General features: G+C 40.2%; 1 protein-coding gene across 4 annotated transcripts in view; it reads left to right on the forward strand.

Annotated features, from left to right (window-relative positions):
* Positions 1-1,637: 1,637 nt before the first annotated feature.
* The window catches only part of LOC129764411 (protein grainyhead), a 566,241-nt gene continuing 550,398 nt past the window's right edge, over positions 1,638-17,480 (forward strand). For 3 of the 4 annotated variants that reach the window (XM_055763463.1, XM_055763466.1, XM_055763465.1), the window contains exon 1: positions 1,638-2,004. The gene's annotated coding sequence lies outside the window, so the exon portion shown is untranslated. The remainder of the gene's footprint in view (positions 2,005-17,480) is intronic. The other variant, XM_055763464.1, reaches the window with a different exon arrangement.

Here is a 17,480-nt window from a genome sequence, read left to right on the forward strand (position 1 = left end):
AGTTTTTGTCTAGAGAATAACCGTAGAGCTCTAAATGCTAATTTCTACTTGAATGTATCACCTGGACCATTGTGCATTGTGAACTAATGAGATTTTTATAGGGTGTGTCTTCAGGGATGATAATCTGAGAGACTTTACTATAAAACATGTTTTGTGGCTTGATGGAGCAATACGTTCTAACTTCTTTTGTATATTCGAGGCAATTTATCATTTTGCTGTATGAAAATCGTTTGGACTAAGACGAGATTGAACATTTAGTCAGCGACGGGTTCAGGAAAAATATTCTAATGCTAACGAATTCGACTGTTATGTGAAAACATTTCGAATCGATCGCAATCACGATCCCTGCATTTGGTGGCCATTCTAAGGAGTATAGTCAATAAACACGTTGACCGCTACGTCAGTCACCGATGACTGACACCGAGTTCCGCTCAGGCTGCGTCAGTCACCGGTGACTGACAGTATAACATATGATAATGAAGGTAACTACTATAAGCATACAAGCTTATAAGCATTCCCTTTCGAACAAAGATACCTTCCACTTACGATAAGAAACGATGGTCCTAATGGCGGGTTTACATTAGGAAGATCTATAGCTATAGATGGATATATTCACGCGAAAATAGATGTAAACGGGTGAGAATATTTATGATACATTTCTTCGAGGTATATATAACCACTTTGAATAGAATAAATTCAGGCATATGTAAACGCTGCTGAATTTCTCACTGGTGAGAAATCACTAAAGTTGGATGCAGTTCTACTTGAGGTGAATAAATTCACCGAAAGTATGAATATATTCATTATATAAATTCGCGTTAGTGTAAACGGTTGATGCGTATTCACAAGATTTGCTAGAATTAATTTTAATTTAATTTTTAAAAAATATGGTATCTCAGCAATCAAACATTATTTTTAATTATGCATGAATGATGTTAATGGGCTATGGGCTGGGCTGATTTGGTTTATCTTGTGTTAATGAGAAATAATTTCTATTTTCTAATATCCGGTATCCGGCCGGGTAGTAGGTTACCGGATATTCATTTCATCTCTACTAATAATTATTTAAAAATTCAAATAATTAAAACTAACATGTCAACTTTTCTTGAATTTAATTGAAATTTTCTTATGCGTTGTGTGCCCCTGAGAAAAGACCGCGATTTCAACGCTATTTTCCTTCGCAGAAAGGTAACCTTTTTCGAACCATAATACAATAACGAATCTCTTGTCTTCCAAAGCATCGACTTCTTTAAGTCAAGTCACTCTCGTGTTTGGAGTGCTTAAAGTGCTTTCAGCGAACCGAGCACAAACGCGCGCGCACACACACACTCATACACCCACCATTGCAGAGTAATTCTCGGAGCCCACGGCGGCGGCGGCTTAAGCACACGCACACACACACATACGGACGCGCTTAGTTTGCCGCAGACACTGAGCCATCTGAGCCAGCCAGCCATTCCTTTTTGTGAGCTTTGTGCTGCGCGCTGCTCACCAACACTGCCCCGAAAGGAACCCAGACAGACGTTATGCTGGCATCTCTTTTGGCGCTTGCACAGGTGAGACCAGGAAGGAACGATCGAACGTATGTCGTTGCTATATGCCAGACTCGATCGGTGCGCAGTTGCTAAGAAACCTAGAGCTGGTAGTAGTTTAGTTCGATGCGGACACCTGCTAAAATCTAGAGGATTTTTGTCGATTTTTATGGCTTATTGCGTTCAAGCGACGATTGTGACGGATATTTGGCGCGTATAATCTTCCGGGCGAACGAACAAACGGTGCCACGGGAACGGACCCGATCAGCGAGGAACCCGGTCACTTCCGGAAACTTTGTGAGTTTAGTGTTGTGCGTGTGGGCTTTCGGACGGGAGACGAGAGCGACGACATTTGTTGGGAGTGCGTTGAACACACAGGGATCGCGCTGTGATTCTGCTGCAGTGCCACCTTCTTGTGTTGTATGTTGTATTTAAGTGTTGGGTGAAGCAGGAAGAAGTGAGAGCGAGAGAGGTAAGGTGTATCTCTATCGACAGTGAGTTCAACGAGTGTAATGTTACGAAAAATTATTGTCATAAGAGCATTCCCAGTTCGGTCAAATTTGTGTGACAAAAAATTGTGCAACTAACGGCTGCGCGAGCGATCGAAACAGCGTTCATTTGAATTTGAAATACTACGTTCCAGCATGATCCAGCCGAGGCAATTCTCACACAAATCAATCTGTCGGCGCAACAAGGATAAACTGTTGACAAATGCAATCGCTAACACAGCTGAGTTCTAGGCTTAAGTATGTTCAAATAATGATTTCCCACAGGATTATTTCTTCGCCCATTTAAACTGCTTGAAACTGGCCAAAGAAATCTGAAGGGTCCCCAGAAATCGGCACACAACAGGGAAACCAATCTCCTCGCGATGATCTTATGGCCCATATGTGTGTGTTAGTGTCGTTAGTTATCTACGAGTTGACTTTAAATCGTGTATTTATGACTTCGAGAATACCTGCTGCTTGGCTCAAACTTAGAGGGCAATCAAAGCTGCTGGTCGCGATCGCTGCGTGTGTATGTGTGAATGCACGTTCGCGGATTAAAAACTCACAACCGCTCGAACCCATAACATATACACACACTCCTCCGCGAGGAGGACTGATTGAGGAGATGCTCACCTCCCCCATTGTACCCAGCCGCTTCCTTCGCGATAATGTTTTTTTTTCTCCGTTGGTCTTCTCTTCTTCTGTTGCTGATGCTGCCGATGATGCGAGGATATGTGTTCGTGTCCAACATGGCCCAAGTGGGGTCGATTCCGTGTGGTTCGGTGGTTGTGTGTGCAGCGGAGGCTTTAATGAAATGTCATGACATTTCCACCATAAACAATTTCGATTTTCTTACTTTATTCCTGTTGTGTTTGAGCGCGCGTTGTTGTCGTTTTTAGGAAGACCGGCTCGCGTCCGTCCGGGGAATCGCTCGCACGGGATGAGTTACGAGCTGAAAGATCAATGGCCCCATCTGAGAGCCTGGTACACGATAGTTAGAATATAACGATGAGGGATTTCGTATGGTCGTAATCCGAAATCACTGATTCGAAATATCTGCCATGAGAATATCTCTGAAAATCGCTTATTGTAAGAGTGGTAGCATTTGACTATATAATGGTATTATTGTGAATTTTTCATTGAATATGATAAGATACATTTGTAGAAGAAGTTACATTTCTTTATATTATGTTTGCAATTTTCTGTCAATTAATTGACGGAAATTCACAGTCCATTACTGTTGTACCAATCTCGCGTGTTGTCTGTTAACATAATTCTGTCTTTTGCGATAAGTTTGCTAGGGTCACTGCACAATGGGCACAATGGATATAAGGCGTATATTAATCAGAAAATCGAATTTCAATAACTAACTAACAGTAACAACTTTGGCTAAGAAAAGTTAAAAATTTCAAATATATGTTTTGATTAGTCGCTCGCGATGTGGTTAACAATAAAGAAAAAGTCTAAAATTTTCAACAAAAAAAAGGGTTATATCTATGATATAACCGCAAGGTTGACGTGGAACTACCGTTGGCTTAGTAATAATTTGTTTGTATTGACTAAATTATCGATTGAATGAAACAACTTTCGAATTCAATTGAATTCAACATATTTGGTGTGTAAGTAAAAAATATGAACAAACGCCATGTAATGTAAGACACCTTGGTTTTGATGGCTGTGTTAGGGAACATACTTCGATGGGAACAAAAATTCCCCCAATTTGCATGTATTTGTATTGCCAATTTCCCCAGGTCTCTTGGTTTTGATGGCTGTGTTAGAAACATACTTCGATGGGAGCGAAATTTCCTCTTACTTGGATGTATCTGCAAATTGATTCCCCCCACGTCAAAAATGTGTTTAATGACTAACGCATGAACTTATTGTAGAATAGAACATAGCAATGTCAAAAATGTGTTTAATGACTAACGCATGAACTTATTGTAGAATAGAACATAGCAATGAACTGAAAACGCACAGTGTTATTCACCCTCCCGGAAATTACAACCTTCCGCTTCCGCTGTTCCATTCATGAAGTCGATCCCAGTGGCAGTCGAAGCTGTTAATGGTGAGTCCTAGTGACAGATTCTCGCTGGCATTGTCAGTTCTCTCCAACATCTCCCTTCCGGAACCTTTAGTACCCCTGGAACCTTTGCTTTTCTGATCGGTATTTTTTACGGTGAAGTTGGAGATAATGAACTATCGTGGATTAGGTTTGCTCGAAGACCTTCACTTCCGACAGCTGAGCAAACTGGCATGCTATAGGTATTGGCATACTCGTTGAGTAAAATGTGGAGTGGCAGACCTTACTCAGTCAACTTTTTTGTTGAGGCCCTCGAAGCAGATTACTCTCTGAGTTGGTTGTCCATCCAGATGTAGTACATCATTATAGCTACTACAGTTCAAGGAAACCAAAAGCATATGTTGTTCGCATCCATTTTTGTGTACACAGAATCTCACAGATTGAAATTTGGAAGTACCCTAGTGGGTTGATGATGGTTCTGTATAGGACGGTAACCGGGGAGGTCTAACGATGTCCAAAACGGTCGGTTATAGATCGCCTCTGCTGATTACATCCCGCCTCGAACATCTCTGTTCGGCATAGGTGGAGAGGAAAATGTCTAGTGCTTGACTCTTGTTTTATTTAGCCTTCTCCTTCCTCAAATTTTATTAACGGTCCATTTGAAGGTATTTACAAATCGTTTGGCACGACCGTTTGATTGCGGTTAAACAGAATCGTTCTTGTATGTCGAATACCGTTCGCATTAGGTTTATTGTGGCTTTCGCTTTTATTTGTTTTGACGAAAAAAATCTCTGGTCACTTCAAGTGCGCGTCGATGAATTATAGATAATTTTCTCCGTCCAGAGGACTCGCGTAATCTGTGTGAACGACTCCGGTCGGCAGTCCTTGACGAAGTCTACGATCTCTTCATGTAGCCTCGGCCAGTACACGTAGCTACGTAATACGGCTTTCACATGCAGTATGCCTGGATGACCCTTGTGTAATTGGCTGAGACATCACCTGGAGAAGGATGGCGGAATAATCTGTCTATCGCCGAACAATATACTATCTTGAACGACTGACAGAGCTTCTTGGTGGTTGAAGAACCGAGACATCTTCTAATCATTCGATTTTGAACTAGATTTGGGCCAGCTCTCACGGATGAAGTGGTGAACTTTTCGGAGCAACGGATGCTGTTGCTCTTTCAATCAATCTATAACAGAGAAGTAGTTGATCAGTACTATCGAAGACCATGCATCTTCTTCCAGGCTGGTACATGCAATTATGACGTCCTCATCCGCCATATGCTGATCGATGTGAAGATACAAAACGTCAGCTTGCGGAACATGTTCCTCTGAGCTTGCTCGATCGAGAAGTCGTAGGAAAGAAGCGATAATGATCTTCGCCGAAGACGATAAGCCGTATAGATCGGGATTCCCTTTTTGAACCCGAAAATTCTGAGAAGCGGTACATGATCGGCTCGAAGTTGGAGCAGTCTACCAAAGACAAGTTTATGAGATTTGGTAACAGCGTATAATATTGCCAATTCTCCCCGGTCGATTTGTGAGCATCGCTGGTAAGTCACTGTAAACACCCGGCATGCGTGTTGGATCACTTCAACGTGGTAATTAGGGTACTTGCGACTAATTGTTGCACCAAAGCCGATGGAAGATGCGTCCGCCGATGGAATTATTTCCCGCTCTGGATCATCACGTGCTAGAAACAGCTTTGAGAATAAATTTTTCGTGAATTTTTCGAACGACTCACATCTGCTGCTGTGATTTCATTAGTTAATCTACCAGAAACATAAAAGCTTTACATTAGATTTAATTTGTATGGAACAAATGTTCCTTAATAATTCATGACTCCCAGGATGGAGCGTACTCCCGTGATGAGCTCCGTTGGTGGCTTGTGCTTGATGGTTTGAATTTTTATGTACAATCTGGTCTGAGTCCGTGATGATCTTAGAAATGACTCAGGTGGTGAATTTATTGCTGGAATTTTACGTTTTAATTGCGAATCCGAATCATCCGCTGTACCACTACTGATAGGTTGCGCTGATATGCGGTAGCGTCTTCGCCACCCACAACTATGTCGTCTAGGGAGCTTACAGTACACAGAAGTCTTGTCAACATCGTTCCATCAGCTTCGACATCAGGAGGCAACCTGATGTACTGATACAGTACCCCATGGGCGGTAGCTTTCATACATCCCATCTGAAAAAAGCGTCAGGTATTTCAATCTGACTGAATGCAGTACAATTGGAGGACTTCGAAACGACATTATGTGGCATCGGAAAATGATAGTGGCTAGCCTATAACCGCTGGCCTTGCGAACTATGCCCGTTAGAACCGTCCACCCTGAATAGTCCAGCGGTAATATCATTTACGCTCTGGTCTTTCCAATATGTCACTATCGGTAAGGGCTTACATTGCTATATTTCTTCTATCCTCAGCGTCCGTTCACAAGTTGCAGTGTTTGTTCTCTGCATACGTCCGATTTGAGCGCGACTGATTCGTGGTGATATATAAAAGTATTCCCTCGTCAATGCATAAGTTGCTCATTATTGACGGCACGGGTAGGTAAGCACACAAATGGACAGAACAAATGTATGGGAAAATCGAAATGCTTCTAATTTTAATAGACTAGGAAACTGTAATGCATAGCATTACACTCAAATATTCGAGAATCTCCGATTTGGTTGGATGATTTACCATCCTTCCGTAGAGAAAAAAAGATATTACAATCAACATTATTTCATGAAAACGTGGCCGATCTTACGTCAAAACGGGCTTAGAAGCTCTCTTCAGCGAAAAAGAATTTTGGTTTTTGAACAAAACCCCAACGTATCACTGAACAGTTTCGGGTACGCCATCTGCCGAGAACAGGTATCGTTGACCATTGATTTCGATGACACTAAGGAACTCACACTGTATAGCTAATTATTCTGCCGATGCTGACTAGGTGGTCTGATTCTCAGACCCATGATGGCTGAGTGAACCACTTCCACACATGTTCACGATAGGATATGTCAAGCTGCGAACATACAGGGGTATCGTTCAGCCGTTTCCGTTTAGATTAAGTGGAGAATCTTCGTGGTAGATATTTTGATTACTTCGTAGACCGCTTTGCGTTTTGGGCAATAGTCCTTTTTATGGCCAATCCGCTTTCAGCCGGCGCACTTGTGACTCTTGAAATCGCAGCGGTTAAGAAATGGTGTCGCACAACAGCTCTAGCAAAGAGTTGCAAAGGCCCGCTCTCTTTTTCAATTTTTAATGATTCATTCAGACAATCCCTGAACCGCTTACTATACTGCTTCCGATATGCAAAGTTCCTCTAAATGTTCTGAACATGACCTGGGCATCTGTCATATCCGATTTATTCAATTATGTTCATTGATGTAAATCCCAGAACAGATTAGATCTTGTTCACAATATTTCGCCAATAAACCGGGTACACGCCTGCGGTTCTCCAATTCCGAGCCACGCTAATTCTTGCGTGGTTCTGCTACACCTGGTCCAACTATTTTGCTCGCTAGGCTCCTCTTCCTCGTGTTCCCATCAGATTTGATGTGAACACCATCTCTGTGGGGCTGCTGTCCGGTCTTGCAACTTACCTTAAACATTGCACTCGTCCAGCTTTGGCGACTTTTTGGATGCTGCTTCAGTACGATTAGGTTTATCGAAAGCTGATCGTTTCTTCTGGTAATCGCATCGGCTAAGCGAGTCTTATCGCTCAACGGACGAGGGACTTCTATTCGACTCGGCCAAGGCCATACAATCGATTTTTCAAGCCAAGAATATTATTGAACACACCTTATTCCTGCTTCGATGATAAAACGGCTATTCGAGGATCTTCGGATACTCAATTTGTTTCAGTGTATGAACTGCATAAACATCACATTATTTTTTGACGTAGGACTACGTCTAACCGGAAGATATAGGGGGTGAAATGGAAATCTAGGCACTGAACAAGTAGGAAAAAATGCAAGATTTGGAACGTTTATAACTCGAGCATTTCTCAATAGATCGCAAAGGTTTTTGCATCAATTGATAGGAAGTATATCTACGCATCTATCATAACGAATAACATTTCATTTTTCTTGAGATAAATAATTGAATAATTGTGAAATATCAAGCATTGTCCAAATGCACTATGTGCCCATTTTTGATTGGTCCATTTTGTGCTCCTCAAATCGTACCGACCAAAACGGGCAACCAGAGCAGCAGCGAAATAGAATGAAGCACGATTGGAAAGGAAAAAGAAAAAAAAATGAACGAAACATTAGTCGCAGTATCACACATGCGTAATTCTCGAGCCAGCCAGTCAGCTTAAAAATCCCCGCTCCGCTGCAGTAACGATCATTCTTTGTGTGGACACCGACTGGACAACATCGTTGCTGGACGAGCTGGACGGCGAGGGATCGACACATACACGCGCAGAACTCTTTCCGTTAGGATGCCATTCAGCATCGAGAAAGTTCCGGAAAGATCTAATCATTGCTGGAAAATAATCTGCCAGTTCCTTTGGGAATTTTCAAAATATATTCATGTGAAAGAGTTTAATTGAATGTTTTCTATCCATGTAACACTGTGACCAAATATGTTTCAATCAAGTGCTATTAACAGGTGGTTATCGAGTTGGCATTAACCACTGGTGGGCTTCCAGTATCGAGGAAAATGTGGAAATAACTAATCGTTACTGAAAATAATCTGCCAGTTCCTCTGGGAATTTTCAAAATATATTCATGTGAAAGAGTTTAATTGAATGTTTTCTATCCATGTAACACTGTGACCAAATACATTTGGTTTTGTGGTTTTTCAATCAATCGCAATTAACAGGATAGCTTCAGAAGATTATTCTTCCCCATCAGTAGGATATTTCCGTATCCAATATTGTATGCGCCCGCAATCGATTATTGCTCAGTCGCCGAAAGTTCCGAGCTCAGAGAGTTCATTCCCCTCTAGTTTGCCTTCCAAATTGCCATTGTAAACCACACCTTCTCTCGATTCAATCACACACAAAAAGCATACTTAAGCGATATTCTGGTGGTGAGACACATTCATTTTTCGTGAGGACATCGACAAGACAATATCGTTGCCTAACGTGCTGGCGAAGGATCGACACATACACGCGCAGAACTCTTTCCGTTAGGATGCCATTCAGCATCGAGAAAGTTCCGGAAAGATCTAATCATTGCTGGAAAATAATCTGCCAGTTCCTTTGGGAATTTTCAAAATATATTCATGTGAAAGAGTTTAATTGAATGTTTTCTATCCATGTAATACTGTGACCAAATATGTTTCAATCAAGTGCTATTAACAGGTGGTTATCGAGTTGGTATTAACCACTGGTGGGCTTCCAGTATCGAGGAAAATGTGGAAATAACTAATCGTTACTGAAAATAATCTGCCAGTTCCTCTGGGAATTTTCAAAATATATTCATGTGAAAGAGTTTAATTGAATGTTTTCTATCCATGTAACACTGTGACCAAATACATTTGGTTTTGTGGTTTTTCAATCAATCGCAATCAACAGGATAGCTTCTGAAGATTATTCTTCCCCATCAGTAGGATATTTCCGTATCCAATATTGGATGCATAGAACCTTGTGCCTCCAACGTAACGCTCTCGTTTTCGAAGTTCTCCAAATATTCATTCATTCAGAATGAATTCAGATTCAACTTCATACAAATGATCTCTAAATCAACGATAGTCCTACGTCACCCTTGCGGTTATACCATAGATATAACCCACTTCCTGTTTTTTTTTTTGACGTAGAACTACATCTTTCATTAAGGGTGTAAATCAGAAAACAGGTCACGTTTTTATGAAATAAAGTTAACGTTAATTTACATACCAAACGAATCGGAAATTCCCTAAGATTTGTTGAAAATGATGAAAATTGATGAAAATATGAAGCACTCCCATTTCCTCATACATTTGTTCTGTTTTCTGGCATTTGTGTGCTTTCCCGAACAGAGCTGTCAATAACGAGCAACTTATCGACGAGCAACGAAGGGGAAATCGTAAGATGTAAAGTTTCCGTGAACAAGGGAAATGAAGATGAACGGAGGGGAATATTTGCCTAGAGTATAAACAGTGGATCTTGCTGAGACAAACTCCCATCATTCTTTATGTGGACAGCGAGGGTAGAGGTGTAATGCAGAAGTAGAGTAGAGTTTTCCAAGGGCCTTTCTCAAGGCAAGAGACGAATGAACTGGAAAGTTTAAAGTCTCTCTAATTCAATATCATCATCAGGCAATCTTCATTCTTCGTGAAGACACCGACTGGACAACAACGTTGCTGGGCGAGCTGGACGGCGAGGGATCGAATGGTTTTCTCAAGGCAATGGGTTTGGAGGAGTAATATGAGGAAAGAGTAGAGTTTTCCAAGGGACTTGTTGAAGGCTAGAGACGAATGAACTGAAGAAGTTCAAATTCTCTTTAATTCAACAAGGAAATCAAGGAAAGGCAAACTATAATATCGTTCTAGATACGAAACAATGAACATCGCTTGTTCTTCTTTGTTTTGCGCCATCACATGTCTTCGTTTCTGATTGAGCTGTGGACACGATTACTCACTCGCTGATGTCTCTGGCATTGCAATCATTGCATCATTGCAACTGATGCCATTGCATTAATGTTTTGAGTTACACAATTGTGTGGGGAATCATCAAGCTAGGCTATCGTCAGCTCACCAAGAAAATAAATGTTCTGAAATTTTGTCAGTGATTTGGTTTCGCATGACGGTAGGAAAACTCTCTCCACAAAGGATGACAGTTAAGCTAATCTGGACTGGCAATATTAACAGAAAGGGATTCTGTTGAGAAGAGCGCAAAACAGAGATAAGTGTGTGTATATTTAGTTGCTTCAAACCATCGATATATAGATATTTGTGTGTGTAACCCGTATGTAAAAATAGTGCATCTTCGCTACTCTGAGACCCCATTTTTCACTTCACGGTGAAAACGAAGTGAATTACGGCTGCCACCGTGTGTGTAGAATCCGAAAGAGTTCGTCCGTCGTGACAACTTTGATGAACTCGGTGTTATTATGAATATCACGATACTGTCACGTCACGGGAAAAAAACAAGTATATTTGTCACTTGTGTTTTAGATGGTGAAAGCTAGTCAACGCGGAATGGAGCAAGTTTAATTTCGGATTTAATTAGCTTTTTTGCTAACATTTTGAATCTTGTCTTGCTTTTTTAAGAAAGAAAAGATAAAAAATAGCAATTTACCCCAATTTACCATCGAATAAGGCCATTGATCTTTTGTTTTTAGACAATAGATATTTTCAACGATATTGTTTTGAAGACATACTTTGAATGAAAGAATATTTAAGTTTCAAATAAGGAAAAAATGAATCTATCATTGCAAAACTTCTGAATTAATAATGTTTAAATTATTCTCGTTCTTTTTTCATAATTTTAATATACGTCTAACGAAAATTTTAATCATTTTCTGCTTTTGGCAAATTTCTTGAAACTCATCAGATTTTTTTTTTATAAATTTGTTTATTTTTACAGGCTCAGTTACATAAGTTTAAAGGAGCTGAAATCTTAAATATATTTTTAAAACTATATATATATATGAACAATTTTCTTAAATCTATGGTTAGTAATGTGGGAAACCGATTACTCGCGGTGGACTCGAGATTAGAAGGATGACATATTTTTCTCAGGAAAAGGATGGGGTATAAGGAAATTATTACAATGTTGATAATCACACACACTCAATTCTTAAATCTATTCGTACATCTATTGTGAATTTACATTTCATTCTCCTGTTTATAGCAAGCGGACCAATTACTCACAAAGGAAGAAATGGAGGGTATAAGGATATAAGGATAATCACACACGAACATCGATAGATTTAAGGAAAACATATATTTGGGACATGTAATCAAGGTCTAACCGAGCCAACACATCTCTCACCGGCACATTGGGCTGCCTTCCTCTAGCCCGAAGGGAGTTCTCTAAATTCGATCTGGCAACAAGATACACCTCACACGACCAAACAACGTGTTCGATGTCGTGGTAACCTCGGCCACAAACGCAGATATTGCTGCCGGCCAGATTGAAACGAAAGAGTAGCGCGTCTAACGAACAGTGATTGGACATGAGTCGGGAGAAGGTGCGAATAAAGTCCCGACTCAAGTCCAGACTTTTGAACCATGGTTTGAGGCTAACCTTAGGGTTAATCGAGTGAAGCCACCGGCCCAATTCATCTTCGTTCCATTTGCGTTGCCAGTTAGCGATGGTATTTTTACGGACTAAAGAGTAAAATTCATTGAAGGCGATTTGACGCTGATAAATATCGCCTTCAATCGCACCTACCTTTGCTAATGAGTCAGCCCTCTCATTACCCGGAATTGAGCAATGAGAAGGGACCCACACAAAGGTAATGACATAACAGCGTCTGGATAAAGCACTCAAAATTTCTCGTATTCTCTCAAGGAAGTACGGCGAGTGCTTTTCCGGCCTCACTGAACGGATATCTTCGACGGAGCTAAGACTATCCGTTACAATGTAATAGTGTTCAACAGGTCGTGAGGCGACGCTGTCCAGCGCCCAGTGTATCGCTGCCAATTCAGCAATATACACTGAGTAAGGAAACTGAAGACTATGGGAGGTGCTGAAAATTTTGTTGAACATTCCAAATCCTGTGAACTTGTTTATAGTGGACCCATCAGTAAAGTACATATTATCACAATTGATACCCCCATACTTTGCATCGAAGAACGTTGGAGCGATCCTCGATCGGTGATAATCTGAATATTCATGGATATCTTGCTTCATGGACAGATCAAAATGTACAGAGGAATTGATGTAGTCAGGAAAACAAACACGGTTGGAAATATACGAAGAAGGATCAACCTGCATGGAGATGAATTCATGATATGGGCTCATGAATCCAGAGTGAGAATTTAGCTCGATCAGCTGCTCAAAGGCAAACTCATCAGATGTTTCATATGAAAATTATACTTCTGACCGACGCTACTGTCCAGTTTCTGTTTAAACAATCATATCAAACCTCATGGCCCGTATATCAAATTACACGAGAATGGGAAGGATAAGAGGATTAAACTTCAGAATCCCATATGGGAGTAGCTCAGATTATACTGATCATGAGATGGATAAATTCGGGTTTATTCTGAGATATAGAAGATATTATTATTCATCAAAATTGTAGAAACGGTTCTAAAAAATGATTTTAACGTTGACCTATACTAAGTACTTCTCGCTATTCAAACGAGTAAGACAGAGCTGAGTACAAGAGTATGCGAGATATCGATCATTAAACTCATGATAGTCATGCTTAATCTATAGAGTAATTTATAGAAAGAGGAAATAAAATTACATTCCCATATGTTCAGCAACTACATTATTCAAGAGCAACCTAGTATTCCTCCTCATCTTTGAACCAGCGTTTGATTCAGCAAACTAACTCACCAAGCAAATGATTCATGGAATGAGTCCGAATAGTTGGCATTGAAATCATTGAGGTATAATCGCAAACTTGTCATTCTAAAATTAAATGGAATATTATCTCACATACTTATTAATTTTACCTACATAACGTTCAAACGCCCGAAATTATGCAACCGACATAACGTTCAAACGCCCGAAATTATGCAACTGACATGTCTCTTATAAACTGGAATGAACTCTTTCACTTCACGGAGTTTATTTTTACACGCAACTGTCCGTGACAATGATGATAGACACAAAAAGATTAAGTGAAGTGCGAGTGACGTGAAAGCGTATGTGGCAGTGATGTTCGTGATCAGGCCTAGAAACAAGGAGGGGAGATAGCGGGAGAGGAATATTTACGCTAGGGTATCAGTAATGAATCTCTGCTGAGGCAAATATTCAGCCTTTTCCAAGCAGTTAACATTTTTTGTTTTCTGTCATCGTAAAGGCTTCGTTGGTGCCTTTGACATCGCCTCAATGCATTGAACTGACGCTATGGTGAAGCTCGGCAGTCTTCATATTATTTAACACAAATAACAATGTTACGATTTAAGGATGAAACCAACACATGGTCCGTCTGCTCATTATTCCACCCTTTGCTGAACTTTTTTTTTGCCTATTCGTCAACACGTAAAATCTCAAATTATTTATGTACTCATGCTCAACATTTTTCGCATTTGATTTCTGGAATTTATTCAAGAACACCACTTTTCATCATCAGGTACAATGTAGAACAGGAAGATTCGGATCTTTTTCTATGGGTAAAAAACTATTCGGTCCACTGTTAGAGGCGAATCATCCAATGACTGAAAGTCTCTCGTGTCAAGAAATTTGAAAAACCCTGTTTCCATGCTGTCCCAAATCCTTCATGTACAGCGTATAATTTGAATTCTAAGTATATTTATTTGAAGTACTTAGACGTGAATAGAACAAAATTCCACGAATAAACTTAGTGTGCCGTTAAACAGGTCCTCTTTTGACCGAGTGAACTCTTCAACACAAGAGCCCTCTGCCCATACTCTGTGATGCCGGTTCGTTCCGATTCCACACGCATCGCCGGTCAACTCCCGGTTTTATGACGCTACCGACCGAAGGCAACCAGTCGAACTCGTCCGTGCGATTCAAGATCCAGTCAAACGTGCACGTGATTCTGACGTTTCAAACAAAAGCGCGCTGTTGCTGTTGCTGCTGCTGGGGATTCGGTTTGTTTACGATTATCGTTGTTTCTTTTCTCATCCAAATCGCGAGGCATTGTTGTGTTTGAGCAACTCAGCAACTCAAGATGACTGGGCTTGCGTCATTTATTTTAAGTTTTGGAAACTACGCCGAAAAGTACGTTTGCCCCCGGGGGGTAAACTCGACCTCGCATAACATCACTTAACACCGTATAGATAATTTTCGCTTGTACGCGCAAGATATTTGCATTCAGGGAGCAAAAAAAAATGTTTCTCGGTTTGATAGTGCACATCTATTGACGCCTTCAAGCTTATGCGACTTTCTGTTTTCTCGCAGTGGTGTAAAACTGAGGTTCGTCGTTTACGCGCTAGTCGATGTCTTTTTTGGCGGAAATTGGATTCAATCGAAAAATGTTTTATAGATTCCTTCCCACAATTAACGATAGGACGAAGCAGCATAGTCTTTAGTAGTTATTTTCAGAGAAGGGTGATTAATCGCCCCGGGCAGGAATGGCCCAATTGCTTTCCCGCACCCGAATGCTAACGATACAGCAGAAACCATGACTCGGCCTGCTTTCAGGCCGCGTTACCAATCCGGATCTCTCTGGTGATTGTTTTTTCATTAATGATTCAGTGCTACGAGTAGCCGAGCAACCGTATGTAATGCACTCCTTGCAGTAACCTAAAAAACAGCAAGCAAAACACGGAACCCTGACGGGGTGCGCTCTGCCCTGTCTGCTCGCATGCAGTTCTTTCTCTTTTATGTATGCAATTAAAGCATAATAAAGCCGCGAAGGAAACCTCGAAAAAGCAGAACAGAGCCACGAACTACGGCATTGCAGATAATAACATACAAGCATCCATCTCATTCTCTCCCCCTTTCACCCCCTGTCGGCCTGTTTCACATCGTTTTTATTTTTTTTATATTTTGAGTATACATTGCTGCTGCTTTTTGCTGTCCACCTTCAATCCTTGCGGGTAAGTGCAACGCTAGCAGGATCTGGCAGTTTTCCATTCTTGAACTTTCTTTTTTCGGCTATCATGGAATCTCGTTGCCGTCGTCGGATGAGGCTACACAAAAAGACCGATTCCCTGTGCTATTTTCTCACACGGCAGACATTCGCAATAACTACAACAAAAAATTGTCGAAAGTTTTCGCCGACTACACGTACATAATGCGTGAGAGTGTGCTTCGAAGGATGTCGCGGGTAGTTGCGAGACACATATTAAAGTAAATAAAAATGTATTACTCCAGTGGTAACATCTTGTTATGTAGTTACTTTCGAGTAAAATAAATAGACTCAAGTGTGTATCAGTTTACTCGAAACATTGGTCAACTTATATAATATAATTGTTCGTAAAACATAATTACAACAAAAATGAATTCCACTTTTGTGATTCTCATTGCAAACACTGTGCTTCAGAATTATTCAGAATTTTTCAGAATTTTTTGCTACATTTTTTATGACATTTTGTTGGATGCGAAACAATAACTTAAGCTGCCAACGTTGCCCAACGTTGCTGCCCTCTTTTTCTATCGACCGAACATCAGTAACATAGATTTTGAAAAACACGAGCCGTCAAGTTTTCATAAATATCATTAAGTTACTGAAGATTATTTGCTCATAACCGTATTAAGTATTTTTCTTATTGTTTATTTTCCGAGTAGTGACATTTGGTTTGTATATTACAAAAAAGTTATATATGTTTCAACAATTTTTGTTGTATAAAATTTAATTTGAAGTACAATAAGGAGAAATATATACTCCGAAATATGATATGCAGGAAAAGCATGTTTGGTTACAAAAATCTGTCCAACAACTTTCCGACTTTTCGAACAGTTCTCGTCTTGGAAGTTGCAAACAGTACCAAACCAATCCAAGAAAGACTTTTTAGAAAGTTTGCTTGCTTCCCGAGAACCTTTTACAGGGAATAAAATGGATTCAAAAGCTTTTTATCCACTAGCTGACCCGGCGAATTTCGTCCCGCTCAAACTAAACATGTAAATTTTCAATCATAATTTTTATTTCCAAAGCGCGTTATCCCAATTGATTGCCATTCTCGCTTCACACCAACGGAACACGAAGTTTAATTCCGCAAGCGTGAAACGCAACTGGGCTAACAACGATACCATTATAGAACATATGGCAATTTTTGATTATTCAACTTTCTCACAAAGCCTTTCGAAGATTTCCAAATTTTCACCGTATTCTAACTTTGATCTATGAGAAGAGACGAATACAACAAAATAAAAGCAGCTCGAATCGGACGATTCCTTTTACGGGTTTTGCGCTTACCAACACATTTGGCCTTCCATTTTTATTTATATAGATTATTACCAACAGGCCTGAGTATAAGTGCCTTAACCGTTTGAATACGGGGGGAGCGTGATAGCGCTCGTCTGGTTCTATGTTAACATTTTCGAGTTGACACCTTTTAACGTAGAATTTCGTCTTTCGGGAACATTTGTAAAAGAGGAGTTCACGCACTTTGTCCGGATAACCATAATTGTGTAAATATAATTTTCTCATTATTTGAAATAAATAAGATAATGTTGACTTTTGTGACCTAATCTGTTATTTACGATCATTAGATTTTTTTTAAATATACCCAAACTTATTCGCATTTTTGGTATATGACGAATTTCATGCCAACTCGTCTTAGGAGTTGGCAGCACCATCTCAGATAGTAGTGAATCGTTGTGGGTGTAGAGACATGGGTCATTTAAGTAACTTTGCATACTTAAAATATTCGAAAAATAATTAGACTACTTTTTGGAAAAAGCCAAATTTTTGTTCTTAGTTTTCTA

This window comes from Toxorhynchites rutilus, chromosome 2 (assembly GCF_029784135.1).
Source record: "Toxorhynchites rutilus septentrionalis strain SRP chromosome 2, ASM2978413v1, whole genome shotgun sequence".
NCBI lineage: Eukaryota > Metazoa > Arthropoda > Insecta > Diptera > Culicidae > Toxorhynchites > Toxorhynchites rutilus.